The sequence below is a fragment of the Triturus cristatus genome, chromosome 6 (assembly GCF_964204655.1).
Source record: "Triturus cristatus chromosome 6, aTriCri1.1, whole genome shotgun sequence".
In the NCBI taxonomy this organism is placed as follows: domain Eukaryota; kingdom Metazoa; phylum Chordata; class Amphibia; order Caudata; family Salamandridae; genus Triturus; species Triturus cristatus.
This window is the reverse complement of record NC_140589.1, coordinates 943,095,035-943,116,864: the sequence shown is the minus strand read 5'-3', so window position 1 is coordinate 943,116,864 and position 21,830 is coordinate 943,095,035.

The window sequence follows — 21,830 nt, the reverse complement described above, 5'->3', positions numbered from 1 at the left end:
ATTAGCAGGAGGCTGACCCCCAGAGAGAAGAATTGGTCAGCTATTGAGAGGGAGGCCTTTGCTGTGGTTTGGGCCCTGAAGAAGTTGAGGCCATACTTGTTTGGCACTCACTTCAAGATTCAGACCGACCATAAGCCCCTCTTGTGGCTAAATCAAATGAAGGGTGAAAACCCCAAACTACTTAGGTGGTCCATTTCCCTACAGGGGATGGACTTCACAGTGGAGCATAGACCTGGCACTGATCATGGCAATGCAGATGGGCTCTCCAGGTATTTCCACTTAGAGCAAGAAGACTCACCTGGTCAAGGTTAGCTTATTGTCCCAAAGTTTGGGGGGGGGTCATGTAGGAGAGTAGGGTCTGCAATCCTATGATCACCCAGATTTTTTGCTTTTGCTTCATTGGTTTACGACTTTCCCCGGCTGCGGGCCTGCCAATCAGACCCACAGCCAAGCTGTTCTCTCTCGAAATTAACACACATGTACATTAGGTGCATCCACTAATTGGAACTGGGCCGCCTTATCAGTCCCTGTATCAGCATACCACAGGTATCCAGGGCATCGGTGTACCCAGGGCCTACCAGGGGCTGCAGCATGTATTATGCCACCCCTGGATGGCCGCCCAAATCTGACACAACTGGCTGCACGACAGCTGGGGCAAGGTGGTGTAATCACCCATTGCTGTAGGTGTAGTATTCCTATACCTAACCCTAAAATGGACGCATGGATTCCTGTCAGTCACTCCTATGGCAGGCCTTATCAATCCTGAAGGCAGAGTGCTGGGAATCATGTGAGATGGTGCTCTGGCGCGAGCTGAGCCCGTCGACGGCTTGCGGAACCAAATCCTAATAGCCGTTCCATGGTGACGCGGGCCAACTACCTTAAAGTGAATTATAATCCTCGCGGTTATTTGCTAACTTTGGCATCGCATCACCCAAACATGTCGAGTAAGGTGTCATACGAATTGGAATACGAACCCCTCGCCAGTCCTGGCGACGGGGTTAGCATTCCACCCTTCTAGAGGGGCACGACATGGAAGTAACCTTGAACCCCGGTTAAAGTTGACTCAAGCCTCAGCATCACAAAATGGATGCTGCCACCAGACACAAGTCTGACCTCCTGCTGCTGGGAGACCTTCCAGCGAGGGGAGCTTGGACAAAGGGTTTCCTGTCGAGGGCGGTGTTAGCACCATCCCAGACAGGGTTTGTGTATCCCAGGTAGGCAGGGCTGAAAGGAAGGTGATTGCAAGTGGCACCCCGGTGCTCACTGTGCATAGCCCGGCTCAAACCAGTTTCGGGGGCACACCAGCCCCTGAGCTGGGGCGAAGCCGGACAAAGGATAGGGGTGTAACCACCGCCCTCCTGGTCCCACCCATAGGTAGGACCTAGTCACGGGCCAGCCCCTTTTTCCTAGAATAAAGGTGGGAGCGGGTCCCCTTCCCAAATTGGATAATTCTGAATCTTGAACTACTTTCCACGAAAGGAACTCTTGACTATTTCTGAAGTCTCTCCCTTGTGGCTAAGGAGTAGCCACCCTGCACCAGCAGGCACCACCTAAGCGCTTGCGGTTTGCTGCACGTCTCTCCCACGGATCAAGACTGCCCAGCTCGACGAGACCCGGGTTCCGTGCCATCTCTGACCTCTACCTACATCATCAGCCCAGCTGAGATTCGTAGGTGTGACGAGACCTGCGGGACCGGCCATCTTCAGAACCTGCACGACGCTTATCTAGCACGCCCACCGAGGGACCCTCGAGTGAGTGCACCTAGGGTTTGAGAAGCCCTAACCCTGAGCGGCTCCAGCACCGAAGTCTGCCTCCCCAGCATCCACGAGATCTGCGTGGGGGCCCTTCTGCTCCTTGCTGCTCACCGCGTTGTCCGGCCACTCGCCGACCGGCTTGTGGCCCTCTTCACGACGCACCCCGACAGACTTTCATCACTGGTCTGGTTGCTCCAGACTGGCTCTTGCTCCCCTTCAACAGAGGAGTACCTCGGACCCTCCTGGTCCACTCCCGACGCCATCTTGACTCCACCGCGTGGGTTTGCCACTGCCAAGACCTGCTGCCCCATTCCTGGGCCCAGCATCATCGACAGCAGACACCTTCGTGGGACAGCTCGCCCTCCATCCTGGTTGCCGCCGCGCCTCCTGGTCCGAGGAACAGCCGAGTCCGACGTCATCCACTCACCTGGTCGAGGTGACTTCAGCCGGTACCTTCCTGGTACCCACACGATCGCTGGCTAGCGGTTGAGAACTGAGTCCCCTCTGCTTTCAGGTTTTCTTCATCCCCGATCCAGGCTTGGATCTCTCTGAACATCAACACTGGTCGCCTGCCAGCAACTTCTTCTTTCAGGCTCCTGAGACTACAACGAGGACTCCCGACATCTTGCTGAACCCCACGCAGCCGCAGCCTCTGGGCTAGGTAACTCGAGCATCTCGGTGCTCCATCGTAGGTTCACTCTACAAGTGTCCAGTTCCTTTTTCGTTTAGTCCCACTGATCGGATTCCTCCGGAACCAGTAACTTTAAACTATCTAACCTTTCCCATTCCACTTGCAGTGTAAATGGTTTCGTGCCCTTCGTGCATTTGTGTAAATTGTGCAACCAGAAGTATTTTCATAAGAGTTTTGTAGTGTGCTTAGCTCCCTGACTCATAAAGAGCCAGGGTAGTCTTGTTATAAATAAATATCCTTTATTTTCATAACAACTTGTGTGGTGTCCTTTCACTTGGCGTTCAAGGGGTATATGTGATGGTAAACAGCTGGCTTAACACGCCCTCTAGAGTTTAGCCTAAAGACTGCTCGTATCCACGCTACTAGGATAGTTGGTCTATACGGTTGACTTACAACCAATCATCAATAAGGGTCGTTTGGAATGATACACAGTGATCACTAGAATAGTGAGCACTACATATCAGGCCAACTTCTCACAACGTTGTTTTGTGTTTCTTTTCATTAAGATGGTCCGTTTTGGCCTAAACAAAGATGGCTGCTATTTACAGCCTGCGCTCGAGTGATTGAATTTTGACGAGAGGCCTTGCTGAACATGGTTGAAAGTCACCTGACCGCAGCCTCTGTCTGATTTAAAAGTTTCCGTGAGGACAGCAGCTCTGGGCATGATTCCAATTGTCCTTGGAGAAGAATAAAGCCACAATGAACAATGATAAATCTGCGGTGGTTCTGCTATGGCACCAAGGAAGAGCATTTATAACTGTATCACTTGCAAACTCGAGTTTCCTTCTTCCGTGTTTTTATTTTTGTGATTTTTCCTGAGCGGAGGTTTTCTAAATGTTACCAAGTGACATCCTTTCCTGCTCGCTCCGCTCAGCGGCTCAACGGATATTCAAAGTTTGTTTGTAACTTTATTTTTTGTTATTTTTGTTATAAATATGCTAGACTAGAGAGGGTCCGTGTTCTTTGCGTTCATTGCGTTTTGGATTTCGGAGGCTACTTCTTCCTGAACCTATGCTGAGGACGGCAGCTCGAGAGACTTTACCGAGAGACCTGTCCTGACCCATTTAGCTAGAATAGGTAACTATGAGAACAATGATTTTGCTATTGATTGACTTTCATTTGAACTAATTTTGATAAACAATCATTTGTTTGAATTCCAGTGTCGGGTGGTTATTTCTTTGTCATTTATTGAATTTCTAATGTTTTCCCTGTGTTTTAAATCATGACTCAGGACAATGTCTTTATGGTCGCATTGACCTCGTTTAGATTCAGATTGGTTTAGGTTTCTCTCCTATATTCAGTGTGGATAGAGTAATGGTATGAATTTCAGTGTGATGGGCCCTAGCGTATGATGTGTGTATGTGCGTGTGACTGAAGGTTTACTCTGTCCGTGGAAGCAGGGAGATTTTATATGCGCCGATCTGCAGCAGTATTAAGTAGTGCATAGGTGCATGAATGAGTGACTCACTGTTTGTATGTGTTGAAGACAGCATGTGTGCAGGACTATATGGGTGGATGAGTGTGTGTATGGGTATGTTAGTGAGTGAATGACTATCTCAATAGTGTCTTTATGAGTAACTACATATGTTTTAAACTAGTATATGTGACTATTGGTGTATATAAGTGAGTATATGTGAGAGTGAGAGATTGAAAGAGTTCCTGTATGAATAAGTATGTGTTTCTATAAGTGATTGTTTAAAAGACTAAGTATGTGTAAGTTTCCGTAGAAGTAAGTGTAGTGGTGTGTGTATAACTGTGTATGCAAGTAAATGTATGTTTGATTCTTTATTAGCATGAGTGACTATGTGTGTGAGTAACTCTATGGATGAGTGGCATTGTGTAACAGGATGTATAGGTGTATGAGTACATATGATGAGTGAGTACATGTATGAATGACTGTATAGGACTGTTGGTGAATGAGTGGATGTGTATGTGGATCTTAGAATTACTGAAGAGGTTGTTGTAACTGGTATTGGTATGTCCATTGTTTTGAAAATGTTAGTCTCTATTTTTGAATGTGTGTATCAAAGGTTATATTAGGGTGAGAGGAGGTCTGCCACTCTATCACAAGGATTTGTCATTTGAGATGTCATCAGTGATGTCGTGAGTGATGTCACTGACCATGTCATGAGTGATGTAATATGTGACGCCATCAGCAGTGCATTGCGGGCGCGCGAGTTATAGTTAGCTGAACTAACTATAACGGGGGAATTTCAATGGTTTTGTACAAGTGAAAAGTCCAGCTAACTATAACACCCCTGAAACCTATAGTTTTTTCATGCAACAACATGAAACAAACCAACGCCATTGCGCTTGAGAGGGCACTCGACGGTGTTCTGTTCCCTCCGGAATTGAATCGCCTTCAGCAGCCCGCTTTTCTTCCATTCCGCCTTGAAACGCGTCGGGAATGGGGGAATTTTCGGAATGGAAGAAAAGCGGGCTGCTGAAGGCGATTCAATTCCGGAGGGAACAGAACACCGTCGAGTGCCCTCTCAAGCGCAATGGCGTTTGTTTGTTTCATGTTGTTGCACGGCAGCCATGGCCGTGGGAGAGGAGCGCCATTCTCATACCTTGTGAGAAGGCTGTGGAGGGGGACGATCGCTCTCTGGATGGCACGATGTTCTTAGCAGAAGAAAGCCTGCGTTCTTCAATTCCGTCCTACTCAAGGATTTAAGTGTATGCAAATGTTACAGGGACACAGAGCCTACTAAAGGAAATATAAGCCTACTAAAGGAAATATAAATCACCAAAATGGACTGCATTTCCCAAAATGCTTTTGAAATCATCAACAGCCACGCCCACTGAGGGCGGTCTTTCACAAGTGAACTTAATAAAAGGAGTGATTGACAGGTGAACGTGTCTGTGCCTCTGTAAATAGCCCATGAATAAGAGGCGTTTTCGCCTTGAAACGCGTCGGGAATGGTGGAATTTTCGGAATGGAAGAAAAGCGGGCTGCTGAAGGCGATTCAATTCCGGAGGGAACAGAACACCGTCGAGTGCCCTCTCAAGCGCAATGGCGTTTGTTTGTTTCATGTTGTTGCACGGCAGCCATGGCCGTGGGAGAGGAGCACCATTCTCATACCTTGTGAGAAGGCTGTGGAGGGGGACGATCGCTCTCTGGATGGCACGATGTTCTTAGCAGAAGAAAGCCTGCGTTCTTCAATTCTGTCCTACTCAAGGATTTAAGTGTATGCAAATGTTACAGGGACACAGAGCCTACTGAAGGAAATATAAGCCTACTAAAGGAAATATAAATCACCAAAATGGACTGCATTTCCCAAAATGCTTTTGAAATCATCAACAGCCACGCCCACTGAGGGCGGTCTTTCACAAGTGAACTTAATAAAAGGATTGAATGACAGGTGAACGTGTCTGTGCCTCTGTAAATAGCCCATGAATAAGAGGCGTTTTCGCCTTGAAACGCGTCGGGAATGGTGGAATTTTCAGAATGGAAGAAAAGCGGGCTGCTGAAGGCGATTCAATTCCGGAGGGAACAGAACACCGTCGAGTGCCCTCTCAAGGGCAATGGCGTTTGTTTGTTTCATGTTGTTGCACGGCAGCCATGGCCGTGGGAGAGGAGCACCATTCTCATACCTTGTGAGAAGGCTGTGGAGGGGGACGATCGCTCTCTGGATGGCACGATGTTCTTAGCAGAAGAAAGCCTGCGTTCTTCAATTCCGTTCTACTCAAGGATTTAAGTGTATGCAAATGTTACAGGGACACAGAGCCTACTAAAGGAAATATAAGCCTACTAAAGGAAATATAAATCACCAAAATGGACTGCATTTCCCAAAATGCTTTTGAAATCATCAACAGCCACGCCCACTGAGGGCGGTCTTTCACAAGTGAACTTAATAAAAGGAGTGATTGACAGGTGAACGTGTCTGTGCCTCTGTAAATAGCCCATGAATAAGAGGCGTTTTCGCCTTGAAACGCGTCGGGAATGGTGGAATTTTCGGAATGGAAGAAAAGCGGGCTGCTGAAGGCGATTCAATTCCGGAGGGAACAGAACACCGTCGAGTGCCCTCTCAAGCGCAATGGCGTTTGTTTGTTTCATATATATATATATATATATGTATATATATTATCTACTGGCGGTCACCAGTAGATAGTTATAGTTAGGACCGTGTTTCCATAGGAAATCCGCAACATTCTATTTGGAATAACTTTGGCGCCGGTTGACGAATCCACACGAAATTTTCAAAATAGGTGGGGTGCTCCGCTCCGCTCCTACCCTGAAAGTCTCGGGGGGATTCGTCAAGCGGGGGCTGAGAAAAAAGGGGGTCCCAAAACACATTTTCCCCATGCAATTTTCCATAGGGACCTTTAGTCCAAGGTACTGCCCGAACGGCTGAACAGAATTACTTGAAATTTGGCAAAGAGGTAGTCCTCAGGTCAGGGAAGTGCCTTTTGCAGGTCTGGTGTCAATCTGTTCAGTAGTTCCTGAGAAAATCAAAAGTAAAATCATATATATATGTGGGCGGAGCCTAACCACACATCTCATCCTGAGATCTGATTGGCTGTCAGCACTTCATCCAAGAAGTGTTGGCAGCCATCTTGGGACCAATATACATGATAGCACCTCATTAAAAAGCATTGCAGTTAATAGAAGGTTTTAAGACTTTAGTTACATTATAAATCATTTGTTGATGGTACCATACTCATTTTAGGAATTGTGGTATGTTCTAAGGTGATTTCACCATGTGAAAAAGCCTTCTGCTGGGATATCATGATTGAGAGAAAAATATTTTCTCATGCTTTTGCCACAGAGGTTTGGAAGGTGATCTATAAGCTAAACTGAGAGCTTATTTTCTGTAAATTCACATTATCTTTCTCAGTCATGTGAGAATGAAGTCTGACATTCTCAGTAAAACATGTACATCCAACAAGGGCAGAGACTGTCAGTTGATTCCTTTGTGTTCTACTGCAGCTTCCCAGAGTGTTCCAAAGAACTACTAGAGCGCTAACAGTCCTACTTATGATAAACATATGGCACACCTGAAGCCATCTTGCTTGGATTAAAGTGGTAACTCTTAAAACGTTTAATTTAAAAAGGAACAAAATGAGGGGGTTCATTTTCCCATAAAAAGTATGATTAGTGCTGCAGAAAGAAAAATTAGGGCACATTTTGAGTGACTTCTCAAATCCTCTTCTATTTCAATAAAAAATTCTGACATGCAGACTGAAACATGCACTTTCAATACCAGCAGCAATTTTCCCTGGTGAGCAGTAGCTTTACTACAGTGATCTAATGAGCAAAAAGAGTGCTAACATTCTGATTTTATGGCAAATGTGTGACACATCTGAATGCCTTCTTGATGGAATCAAAGTAAAAAACTGAAAGTATTTCCTACTGAGGAGACTGCAGTAAATGAGGAAATTAGGAAACTTCATAACAAATAAGTCTCCCAAAATGGCCACCAGAGACAAAAGAGCCCAAATGTAGCCCAAATATCACCCAGATGTAGCCCAAGTATAGCCCAATGACAGAATGTCCCAGAGTGTTCTTAAAAACAACTAGAGCGCTTACTGTCTTCATTATGACAAAAGTATGGCACACCTGAAGCCATCTTGATTGGAATAAACTGGTAACACTTGAAACATTTAATTTAAAAAGGAACACAATGAGGGGGTTCATTTTGCCATAGAAATTATGATTAATGCTGAAAAAAAGAAAATGAGGGCACATTTTGAGTGACTTCTCAAATCCTCTTCTATTTCATTAAAAAATTCTGACATGCAGACTGAAACATGCACTTTTAATACCAGGAGCAGACTTCCATGGTGAACAGTAGTTTTACTACAGTGATCTAATGAGCAACTACAGTGCTAACATTCAGAATTTATGGCAAATGTGTGACATATCTGAATACCTTCATGATGGAATCAAAGTAAAAAACTGAAAGCATTTCCTACTGAGGAGACTGCAGTACATGAGGAAATTAGGAAACTTCATAACAAATAAATCTCCCAAGATGGCCACCGGAGACCAAAGAGCCCAAATGTAGCCCAAAATCACCCAGATGTAGCCCAAATATAGCCCAATGACAGAAGTGTGCAAAACACTTATTATTTTGTGTTTTTGCAGTGTTATATAGTTCAGACTTGTCAGGTATTGGAGTGCTTTACATGAGCATTGGTTACATCACACAAGAACAAATTCATTTTGGTTGTAGACATGGGGAGACTAAGTGATTTGACCAGAATCACAGAATGTCGAGCTGAAGCAGAAACTCCAACCTGGTTCCCCAGTTGCACAGTCTGCAGTTCTGGAAGTAACACCACATCCTCTCCCCTAAGTGCAACATTTAATCAAGTGGTCAACTGGATAAAAAAACATAAAGATAACAAATAATTTAAAAGTGCTTTGTCGCTATTTGAAAACTCAGAAAATATGTCCTTATTTTAGTCTTTTAGAGCACTAACCATAATTTTTATGCCAATAAGACCCTCTCATATATGTAATTTCTAAAGGAAATGCTCTAGGTATTACAGTTTTGATTACATCAAGATGACGTCAGGCGTTCCACACTTTTGTAATAAATATAGAATGTTAGCAATCTAGTTGTTCATTAGGATACTGTTGAGAGGCAGAGGCCAGGGGCACGGACTCTGAAAATTGAAGGCAGGTAAGAGGGTGCAAAGTAGGCCTGGGCGAAAATTTTGTTCCGTTCGCGGAAATTGCGATAATTTGACATTTTCGCGTTCCGCGGAGAGCGCGAAAATGTCAAAAATTCCGGTTTCCGCAGCTTGGCGATAATTTGTTTCTTGCTCGCGCTGTAAAATAATACATTCTCGCGCGCGATCGCCTTACCTGAATCCCTGCGTTCGCCGACAAGTTTTCTTGATCCGGTCGCGTTCTCCATGAGATGTTGTATTGTTTTTAGCCATTTGCGCTGTCTCGCGACAGTTCGCGCCCGCAGTGACGTCATGCGTCGCGCGATCACGTCTTTCTTCTCGCGATCATGCACCGCGAGAACAACTCAAAACAAGATGGCCGCGCCCGCAAGCAACCACATGGGTAAGTTGGCGACCCGCAACCATGCAGAAAATCTCGCGAACATGCCGGAAAAAAACTTCCGCATCTTCGCGATATTTCCGCTTGTTTGCGATAATTTTAAACATTTTCGCGATAATTTGCGAAGGTTAATTCCGCAAATTCCGCCCACCCCTAGTGCAAAGGCAACAATTTAACCACACTGAGCAGGCAGGAAGGGCGGTGGAAGCACAACAGACAATGGAGGGCAGTGGAAAGGGGGGCAGGGGCAACAAATAAAACAATACAGGACTTGCAAGAGAGGCTGTGGCAATGTAATAGACCATTGTGGGCAGAAGGAAGAGGCAATGGTAGTACAACCATACATGCCAACAGACCAGATTCAGCCAGGAAACGTCCAATGTTTTTAAGCTCAAATGGGCTTTATTTGATCTGTCTCCTGTCTACAATCTCCTCTTTTTCAATGTAACTCAAAGGGGAAAATCAATACCCCAGTTTTTTTCCAAAATCTCCCTCTTACCAAGTTCAAAATGTTCGCAAGTATGGTACATTAGATCATGGAAGGAAATGGGGTAGGGACATGGACTTGGATAACAGAGGACAGGAGGGACATGGAGAGGTGCACCAAACTGACCCTGCAGGGCAGGCATCAGGGTTTGCAGCAGCACAATACACCACACAGGGCATGCGGGACGGGAGTGCAGCACAACAATCCCAAGAGGGAGGGGACAGGACCATGCACATGGACAACAGAGAACTGAGGGGCAAGAGGCAATGGTAGCTAGCTGACCATAATGGACAGACAGGAGAGAAAGCTGCAGCATAACAGACCATAAAGGGCAGGAGGGACGGATCAGGGGCATTACAATGGAACAGACAAGCCAGGAGGGAGGGAGTAGGGGTCTGCACATGTAAACAGAGGGCTGGGGGCAAGGGGGCAGGGCAGGAGCAGCAAGATAGCCATGGAGGTAAGGCAGGATGGGCACTAGAAGCAAGACACACCATGAAGAGCAACAGTGAGACTGGGATGGCATACACACAGACCATGGAGGGAAGGTGGGAGGGGGTCAGGGGCAGCTAACTGACCACACAGAGAAGGTGGGAGGGGCCATGGCAGCACAGAAGACCATGCATGGCAAGTGGGAGGGTTAGTGGCAGCACAATGGCTATGATTTGCAAGAAGGAGGGTGCAAGGGCATGCACAAAGGACGATGGAGGATAGAAGGGAGGGTCAGGACCTGTGCACAGACAAGAAAGTTCAGGGGAAGGGGCCTCACAACAGACCGCACGGGGCATGCAGGAGGAGCAGTTGCAGCACAACAGACCAGGGAGGGCAGAAGGGTGTGGCAGTACAATGGACCATGTAGGACAGGAGGAAGAGGATAGGGGCATGGCATGTGGACAGGCAGGGTGGAGGTGGCAGGGACAGGTTACAGTCATCTGACAATGCTAAGCAGGTGGGAGGGGAGGGGCAGCTCAACAGAACACTCAGAGTAGATAGGAGTGGCAGGTCCATGGAACATGGTGGGCAAAAAGGATGGAGCAGGGGCATGCACAAAGACATCGGAGGGAAGGGGAAAGGAGAATAGGGGCAGCAAGCTAAGCACAGAGTTTAAGCAGGAGGTCAATGATGGGGCATAGAATTGGGCAATGGAGGGCAGGAGGAGTGGACTGGTACATCATACTAAATTGAGGGCAGTGGCAGCACATCAGACCATGCATGGCAGGAGGGAGGAGGCTAGTCCATGGATTCACACAACAGAGGATAGGGAGGAGGGGGATGGGGCAGCAAGCTAACTGTTCAGAGAAGGCGGGTATTAGGAACTTTATTGTTTTTAAAACGTGTGTCTGTGCGAACTAATTAAAATATGAACAAGTATGCAGCATAATCTCACTTTTATTCAGGAAGAAGAGGACGTTTGTGACTGTGACTCCGGGCTCACTTGGCAGAAACACCCCCTGACCCTCCACCCCCTATCGCAAAATGTAATGCCCGTGAAAAGGGTAGGTGAACACAGTGTTATATAGAACATAGTCCTGAGAGCACGATTGAAAATGAAAACTAGATATAGTGTATGGTATAAACTATGCACCAAAATGTGTGATATAAGATGAACCGGGCGTGAAATATAATATGCAATACATTGTGCGCAATGACAGATTCATTGGAGAGCGCGAGATAGCACAGGCACTAGCGCGTGCTATGCGATATGCGCCTTGGAGTGTAATATGCACAGGGCAGTGTTGTGTAACCTAACAAGTCTCTAAAGTTGTAATATAAAATATGTGCTGGGGAGTGTAACGTTGTATATGCACTGTGACAAAGATATGGATCCCAGATTGTAATATGTATGGCATAGCACTGTGCGTTATAACATAGGCATCGAGGAAGGCACGTTAGATGGGGCAATATAACCCGTGCGAAGACAAGTGTGGAATGACAAATTCACCGTGTGGTGTTACAGTGCACATGGGCTAGAGAGTGTCATAGCATATGCACTAGCTAGTGGAATACAACACAGAGGTGTGTGGCACTCGGCAGGCAATGGTGGGTGTAACACAGCATTGGGCTCTGCCAGGAGCGCGCTGTGACTCTCAAGTGATGTTCGTCCCCTTTCCAGAGAGTAAAATAAAAAGTATTACACATCCGGCAGTGGATGTGTGTTTTATTAACCGTGAAGGGAGTTTCTTGCAAAGTTTTGGTCGAATTTTTGTCGAATCCCCTTTGAATGGCTTGGTGTGCATGTGTATTAAATGTGCCCGTCAATAGCTACCCATGTTTGTATAAATAAACTACAAGGGTGTCTACCGGGATTAGGCACGGTAGGGCATCAGACATGTCAGAGCTTCACTAGTTGTGTAAATACATTCCACGTGGATTCATTGTGTGCATAGTCGCCTTTTAATGAATATCACGCAAATCGTCATGGTGATAGGTACGTACGGTTTGTCCAGCATGTCCTAGGTGTGTCTATAAATATATATTTTTTAAAAATTATAAAAAACAGTGGCCGGCCCTGGGGTCAAAAAAATATAATTAGGAGACAGGCCCTGGGGGATGGGGTCATCAGGGCCAATAAATTAGAATAAGAAGGGGAACCACACAGCCCCCCTTCTTAAAAAATTCAAATAAATAAAAGACTGGCATCGTGCCGGAAGCCATGTCCCCTCCTTGCAGCACTCTGCAAACGCGCCCCCTGGCGAGTTGTAAGTTGGGGAATTAATTCCTCTTCAATACTGAGGGTCCCTGAGGGCCAACTAGCCCAACATGCATCTCCAGTATGCGCCAGGGAGCTGCGCTGCAGACAGGTGTTCTGAGGCCAAACCCCTTTTTACACCTCTCTGCAACACAGCTCTGTGGCACTTACTGGAGGTACCTATTGGTCTAGTTTGACCCTAGGGACCCTTAGGATTCAAGGGGACTTAATCTCTCAACTTAGAACAGCCACAGGGCGTGTTTACACAGTGGAGAAGGGAGGGAATGGGGCCTGAGGTGACGTGTGCAAACACGCACTATGGCACGTTTTAAATTGGGGATATCATTTCCCTTCAATACTGAGGGCCCCTGGGGGCTAACTAGCCCACCAAGTGCTTCCAGTAAGCGCCACTGAGCTCAGTCTGTCAGTCAGTCAGTTACTTTTATTCGATCATTAAAGATCAAAAAAAGAGACAATACAAACAGATAGTCACATTACATGAGATACAGGACAAAAATTCATCAATTACAATAGTAGTTAAAAATAACATTATCAAAATTTAAAAAGTTTGAAGAGAACATATTTCATAAGTTCAATTCTAAGTTAAAAAGAATAAATAAGATACAGAAATATAATTTCAATTTAAAAAGTCTAACAGGAATAGAAAACTCCATGGCAAAAGACCACCATCCGTCACACCACGTCAGTCATGTTAAGACTGGACCGTGCTCTAACACGCTTCTTACTGATGTGAACAGCTGCAACTAAAAAGTTTGCTACATAAAAAGCAATAGTAGTGTTAGGCAAAAGTTGCAAGAACAGAAGCGCTGGCCGAACCTGGGCGAAACCAGCCCCTTTAAGTAAAGGTAACAAGTATTTCGTCCTAATCTGTGCGTAATGTTCACAGAACATAATAAAATGTAGTGTGTCCTGACAGGAAAAATTATCACAATCACATGGGGTAGCATTATCAGGGGTAGCCCATGTGGGATAAAAACCTAGCACAAAGTGTATCTGGTTTAAACGGAATTTGATTAGGAGAGACCTATGAAGTGGGCTGGTTACAAATGCCAGATAGGGTTCAAGACCAGGAACAGTTATTAACCCATAGTTCCTTCTCACTAATGGCTTTTTTAGTTCCAAGTCCTCCCTCTCGGCCATAAATCGTGTCAATAATGCAGTCTTAATCCCCATGATGTCCTTCTTGTTAATACAGTCAGGGGAATTAAATAGCTCTGGTCTGCCTATTATTGCCAACATCTTTTTAACGTATGCCATCCATGGGATTCTATAGGCTCTATCCAGGGCAAGGCAATCTTTGAGTATCAAGTGGGATAGAGGAATTTCCTGGTTAAGCCAAGTTTTTAGCCAACATATGACAGGTGCCACTTTGATTAAGTCTACAACATACCCCATACCCAGTTCTGAGTGTATTGTAAAGGTGGGTGTGGACTGGGGAACAGACAGCAAGGATCTTAAAAACTTGTTCTCCACTCTCTGTATGGTGTCGATGTTAGTATAGCCCCAGATGGCAGAGCCATAGGTAGCTATAGCCAAAGATTTGGCTTTGTAAACTTTCAAAATGGCCTCCAGGGGGCGAGCTCCCAACCGTTTGGCAAAGCCAAGTATCGCTGCGGCCGATCTTGCCACAGAATTGCCTTTTTGTTTATGTTGCGGGCCCCATGTACCTTTCTCATCAAAAATAACCCCTAGGTAGGTAAAAATTGGGACCCTTTTAACCTCGTGACCTAGGCAAAAAAAAGATTTGGATTTCTTTTTCCTACTGGCCTGACCAGTGACCATAACCTGTGATTTTTGAGTATTAATTTTCAGGTCTAGTGATGTCATAAAATCACCGAAAGAGGCCAATAGTCTATCAAGAGCCACCCCTGAACGTGCCAAAAGCACGGCGTCATCAGCGTATAGGAGAACTGGGATCTTCGTGTCTCCTACACGTGGTACATCCGCCACTGCATTGGCCAGGGCTAGGTCCAAGACATTTATGTATAGTGTAGAAAGAAGAGGTGCCAATATGCACCTCTGCCTAACACCCCTCTCTGACTTAAAGCAGCTGGTGCACCTTCCCCCTTGGGTGACTCTCACCAAGGCTAATAAGCCACGATGGAGATCTGCCAAAAATCCAACCAGAGGGGGATCAACCCCTATGTCCAAGAGGATACTCCACAATTTTGACCTGTTAACCAGGTCAAAGGCTGAGGAGAGGTCCATGAAGGCCATATACAAGGACCCCTCCTTTGCAACAGTATATTTGCAAATAAGTAAGTGAAGATTTAGGCATTGATCCTGCGTGCTCCTATTAGCCCTAAAACCGTATTGAGCGTCTGATAATATGCCACTACCCTCGAGCCAAGTGTTCAATCTACCCAAAATGACTCTGCCTAAGATTTTAACGGCGGAGTCAATTAGGGAAATAGTCCTATAACAGGCCGGATCATCCCTCTGGCCTTTTTTAAAAACTGGGATGATTATAGACTTTGCCCAAGACTCGGGGATATTCTTATTTCTAGCGGCGTTAAAGACATTTGTTAGTATTTTGGCCCACAGTTTAGGAGCAGACCTATATAGGTCTGCAGGGACGCCGTCAGGACCTGGCGCTTTATTCTTAGATGTCTCAAGAATAGCTTTTTCTACGTCCTCCTCCTTGAACGCCGAAACTAGACCAACCTGATTCAAAGGTAGCAGCCCATCTAAATTCCCAGACGAAAATGAACTATAGATTTTTTCAAAGTGGGCTAACCACTGCTCGTCAGGAATGCTACAATCCATAGCCTGATTCTCGCTACCGCCACTGAGCTGCATTGCAGAGAGGTGGTCCAGGCCGTGCCACTTTTTACACCTCTCTGCAACGCAGCTTTGTGGCACTTACTGGAGGTACCTAGTGGGCTAGTTGGACCCTAGGGACCCTCAGGATTCAAGTGAACTTAATCTCCCAACTAAAAACGGACACAGGGCGTGTTTACACAGTGGTGAAGGGAGGGGACGGGGCCTGAGTTAACGTGTGCAAAAACGCCCTGTGGCCTGTTTTAAGAGGTAGTTTTAATCCCCCTGCCCTATTATATACTAGGGGCTTACAGAGGAGGTCATGCTAATCACAGGGGGACCCCAACGCATAATGTTCCCTAGTGTATGTAGGTGTTTTCACTGTATTCTAAGTGTCTTTTAACATAGCACTGGCTCTAGGACTGGTTAGTCAGACTCAGTTACCACCAGTATCCGTCTGAAAAAGTTGAGGGTACAGGATGATTTTGCAACAAGGCTTCTTTCTGCTCTTCTTTTTGTTCTTTCTGCACGTTATCCTTCTTCCTGCACTTTTCTTCGTCTTTGAGGACTTCTGTTGCTTCTTTCTGCACTTCTTTTTTTTCTTTCTGTGCATTTTTTCTTCTTTCTTCACATGTCCTATCTCTGTAGGCATAGTTAGAAATTAGCATTTAAAAAACCTTTGAAATTCACAGAAAAAACCATGGGTTTCAGACACGTTATTGTTAGGAATTAGCATTTAAAAAACCTCAGAGGGGGGAGGAGCCTAGCGCTTGACCAAGATGGCCGCGTGAGCCTTGAGCTCCCGCTACCCTCGCGCCCTCCGGCAATCATCCTGTCCTAAATCCTGATTTTCATGCACGGAATTCTGCAGATGAGTCACAGCTGGGGCGATTGACGTTGTCCGGACCAAGATCGCCCACCGGGGACCGAAGTTGTGCACGGCGGAAGATTGCGGCCTACCTCCGAAGGATGCCAGGGGCTTGCGTTGGCAGGATGCCCGGCCACTAATTGAACAACAGCGGCCTTGGGAGGTGTGAACTGACGGACGGATGCCGCGGCACTTTCACTTTCGCTTTCTCGCCCTTTGTTTGCTCCGGGTTGGGGGTGCGTTCTACAGCTCCTCTGTTGTCTGGAAGACCTCCACCCGGTCCTGACTGGCTGTTGAAGACCTAGTCCTCCCTGTCTCCTCTACCTGAGTGAGGGACGTCCTCTTGCGACTGACCGTCCTGCTGTCCGAGATGTCGACCAAATCGGAGGCAGACAGGTCGAAGTCTAAGACTACCAGGCGGGGAGGCTATATCCAATCCAACAATATGGATCGTTATGCCCAGCAGAAGGGGTCGCCTGGTGGATCGGGACAGTCGCTGGAAGCACAGAAGGCCGATTCATCCTCAGCCTCGGAGTTATCATTGCAGGATATCAAGGGGGCGATAGATGGGATGCAATCTTCGATTGGGCGACAGTTCGAGACCCTGGCGCACAAGGTGGACATGATTCTGGTCGATGTCAACTTGATTTGTGCGGACCTGGGGAAAACCAATGAGCGGGTCAAGTCCCTAGACCTAAAGACTACTGGCCTCGCGGACGATGTCTCGGAACTCCAGGCTGAGGTCCGCAAGCTACGAACCGCGAATGACCTCTCCGCTCGCCGGCTCGAGGACTTTGAAGGTCGGGCCCGGCGCAATAATGTGCGCATTATTGGGGTCCCGGAGACTTCGGAGGAGCTCTCCGTGGACCTCCTCGTCGAGGATTTGGTGGTGAATCATCTTGCGCCAAAGGGCCTCGGCAAGTTTTTTGCGGTGGAGCGGGCTCACCGAGTGCCTGGCGGACGGCCTAAGGTGGGAACCCCCCCGCGGCCGATTGTCGCCCGGATCTTCCACTTTCGAGATCGGGACGCTATCCTGCAAGCATCGAGGGTGACAGGCCCGGTACCTTTTCAAAATGCCTCTGTGAGCTTTTACCCTGATTTCACCCAGACGGTGCAGAAACAGAGGCAAAGTTTCCTGGGGGTGAAGCGGCGGCTTAGGGATATGGACCTGAAGTATGCCATGCTTTTCCCCGCTAAGCTGCGTGTGGTATATGAGGATCGGACTTTCTTCTTCGAATCGCCGGACATGGCAGGGGACTGGTTGGATGCACTCCCTCGGCGACAGCCCGGCCGGGACAGCGTGGATGGGGTGGAAGGCGACCGGGATGGACAGAAGTGATACCTTCGGTGCTGACCTGCTTCGATTCAGCCCTGGACAGTGACTCGCACCTTATTGCAGTAATGGGAGGGCGGCGGGGGAAGATAGGGGCTCTTTCCTCCCTTGGGGTGCTTTTTGTAGATTTGTTTCTGGTAGGGCGACAGGCACACTGCAAGTTGGGGGGGCTTTGTAAGCTGACGCAGGGGTGCAGGGTGGGGGGGGGGGGTTTCAGGATGTTGGGGTTGTTGTTTGGGGTTGTTGTTGTTTTTTCTTGCAAGGCGTAGCAATGACTGTCAGAATTGTCCGATTGTGGTTCTCTGGGGGGGGGAGGTCTCTTTGTGTTCAGGGATGGGGGATAGGGGCTTAAACGTACTCAGCTGGAATGTTAATGGCTTAGGGGACCGTATAAAATGGGGGATAGTCCTGCAATATTTGAAACGGACCTTGCCAGATGTGGTCCTCTTGCAGGAGACCCACCTTATAGGGAATATGTGTTATGCACTTAACAGAAAGGGCTACAAATTCATTGCTCACTCGGGGTTTTCCTCGGGATCCAGGGGTGCGGGCATACTTTTCAGAGCTTCCCTACCATTTGAGGTTGACTCCACCATTGCTGATGATAGGGGGCGCTTTGTGGCCGTGTCGGGGAGGTGGGAGGGCAGAACGTTGGTTTTGGTTTCTGTTTATGTCCCTCCTGCCTTGCAGGCCTCTACGTTTGCTGATCTGGGCAAGGCCCTGTTGGAACTCCCCGAAGGGATGCTAGTTGTGGGAGGGGACTTCAATGCGGTTGGTTCTGGAATGCTAGATAGGTACCCGCCCAGAGACACCGGGGGGCTCAGAAGTGGCTTCCCGACTTTATTGATACTTTTGGCCTGGTAGATTGTTGGAGGCTGCGGCACCCCACTCAGCGACAATACACCTTCCATTCCGGGGCCCACGGGAGTCTCTCCCGGATTGATTATCTGCTTACTCTGGCGGCACACGTCTCATTGGTAACTGAGGTTAGGCACATGGCACGGGGCATATCAGATCATTCACCGGTGTGGGCACGTCTGGACATAGGCCAGGTGGCGGGGGGCAGGGTGGCTCCCATTAACCCCTGGTACTTTCGTGACCCCAAGCTGCGCAGCGCATTGCTGAAGACAGTTGACCACTATTTTCGAGAAAATCAGGGCTCAGTTGACTCCGCGGTGTCCTTGTGGGAAGCTTCTAAGGCTGTACTGAGAGGAGAAGCCTTGTCCTTGGTAGTGGCCGCCAAGCGGCGGAGAGACGCCGAGGTGATACAAGTGGAGGACGAGATAGCGGCTCTAGAGTTGGCCTTGGAGGGGGATATTGAGACGTCCACGCTGCACAATTTGAGCCTGAAGCAATTGGAGTATAGGGATCTGGTGACAAATGCCGCCAAGACCCTCCACAGGGAGCAGCAGGGGCGGTTGTATGATGTTGGTGATAAGGCCGGGAAATTGCTGGCATGGCTGGACAAAAAGGAGCGTGTTAATCGTGTGGTGCCGGAGTTGTTGACGGATGGGGGAGAGGTTGTCACTGATCCCGACGGTATAGTCCGGTGTTTCTCGGACTATTTTCGTACGGTATACGCCTCGGTCTCGGATAGACCGACTGAGGACTCGTGTGATCTTCTGCGTGACATCGCTCTGCCCTGCCTTTCCGCCATTGATAGGGAGGACCTCGATGGTGATATCACTGTAGATGAAGTGGCAGGTGCTATCCGTGCGTTGCGCTCCGGCAAGGCTTCGGGCCCAAATGGTCTGCCGATAGAGCTGTACAAGCTTTGTCCGGATAAGTTGGCTCCTCACTTGACCGCCATGTTCGTGGAGGCGCGGGAGAACGGGTTTCTTCCGCTCGATCAACGGCTGGCGACGATTGTGGTAATACATAAAGACGGAAAGCCCCGGGATAGGTGTGGTTCCTATCGGCCGATCTCGCTCCTCAACGCCGAGCCGAAAATCCTTGCCAAGATTCTCGCGAATCGCCTGGTCCGGGTACTTGGCGACTTGATCCACCCGGATCAGTCGGGCTTTATCCCGCACCGTAACACTGCACTAAACCTTAGACGCCTCCATGGAGTGATTGCCAGGACGGGTACGATGCGAGAGCCGGCTATTGTGGCGTCCCTCGACGCCACGATGGCCTTTGATACGGTAGAGTGGGCATACTTGTGGGCGGTGCTGGCCAAATTCGGCTTCGGGCCTGGATTCGTGGGGTGGGTGAGGTTGCTCTATGAGGGGCCTCTTGCAAGCGTCATGGTGAACGGGCGGGCGTCGGCACCTTTCGAGCTTGGGAGAGGCACCCGGCAGGGTTGCCCTCTGTCGCCGTTGCTGTTTGCCCTTGCTCTTGAGCCGTTGGCGGCGTGGATACGGTGGCACCCGGATATACGTGGGATTCGCTGGTCGCCTGACCACGAAGGCCGTATTTCACTCTACGCCGACGACATTCTGTTATATCTTGCCTCGCCTAAGAAATCTCTGATAGTTGTTTGTGACGTCTTGACATCTTTCGGTAGAAACTCGGGCCTAGTCATTAATTGGGGGAAGTCACACTTGTATGTCCTGTGTGGGGATGTCCCGCCTGTCCCGCGTAACTGTTCGATCCAGATAGCCCAGCAGGGCTTTTTGTATTTGGGGATCTATATTTCCACCGACCCCATCTTGCGCTACGAGAAGAACTTGCTCCCTCCCTTGGCGCGCCTGCGGCGGGATGTGGCGGGCTGGCGGCGATTGCCGCTCTCCCTCCTTGGCCGCGCAGCACTGTTTAAAATGATGTCCCTTCCCCGTTTCCTCTATGCCCTGCAGAATACTCTTGACCTGGTCCCGGCCAGCTATTTCCGTGAGATCGAAAGTCACCAGCGCGCGCTCTTATGGGACGGGCGTCCGCGTATCGCAGTCGCTAAGTTGACGCTTCCGTGGTACGACGGTGGTATCGCGCTTCCAGACATTCGACGTTATTACTGGGCCACCCAGTTGAGCGCGATTAACCATGGTGTCTATGGTCCGGCGCTGAGCCCTGGCTTCGCCATGGACTGCTGGTTGCTCCGTGGGGGTAACTACCACAGAGCGTTGTATTCGAAATCGTCGGACCTCACCCTCACGGGGCCCACCAGAGTGGCCGTCCATGTGTGGAAGGTGGAGACGGACTCGCTGGGCTGGAGGGGTAAGCTTACCCTTGCCACCCCTCTGTTTGACTCCGAGATTCTGGGGAAGCTTTGGCGCACAAAAGGGTTCGAGAAATGGGATTTGATCGGCATATCCAGGGTTGGAGTCCTTTTGGTTAAGGGTAAGATAAAGTCGTTCGAGGAGCTGCAGAAGGAATACGAGCTGGGGAGCACGGAGTTCTTCCGTTATGCTCAAGTGCGCCACGCCTTGCGGTCAGTCCTTGTGGAGGGGGAGAAGGTGCCCGAGTCCTCTCCGTTGGAGGATCGGATCCTGGATGGTCACATGCCAGAGAGCACGATCTCGCTCATTTATAAGAAGCTTATCAATGTTCGGGCGGATCTTCTCCTAGGGTTGCGCGCTCAATGGACCAGGGACGGCCTTGAACTGGATGATGAGGATTGGCAGTACGCAGTTTCTTCTCCCAAAGAGGTCGCTATCCCCGCGCGCCTACGGCTGGTGCAGCTTAAAATACTCCATAGGGTCTATGTGACGGGGCCCAGGTTGGTCCACATGGGTTTCTCTGAGGAGGGCTTATGTAAGAGAGGCTGTGGTATGGTGGGTACCTTCCTCCATATTATTTGGGAATGCGGTGCGATTATGGAGTTCTGGAGGCAAGTCCACGAGGCGATGGGGGAGGTGACAGGAATTGTTATGCAGCCTGAGGCGCGATGTTGTCTCCTGAATGTCTGGAGTCCTACTGACCACAACGCGGCACAGACTCAGTGGGTGACCCTGGGGAACATGGTAGCCAAGCGCGATATCGCTCGGCTGTGGGGCTCCAATAGGCCGCCCACATTGACAGCGTGGATGGAAAACATGGACTGGAGCATGTTTAGGGAGAAGACAGTGTATTGTGCTCGAGGGCGCCCTCGGAAATGGCACGCTGTGTGGGGGCCATGGAACCAGTACAGAGGGGACATATGCCTGCCCCCCGACCCGGATCCGCCTGAGGAGCAACTTTCCCCTTAGTCTTTTTCCGGCTTTGACTTTCCCGCTGATATGTGATTGTTTCTAGAGTCTCTGCCTTTCCCTCCTTTCCCTTACTATGGACCTG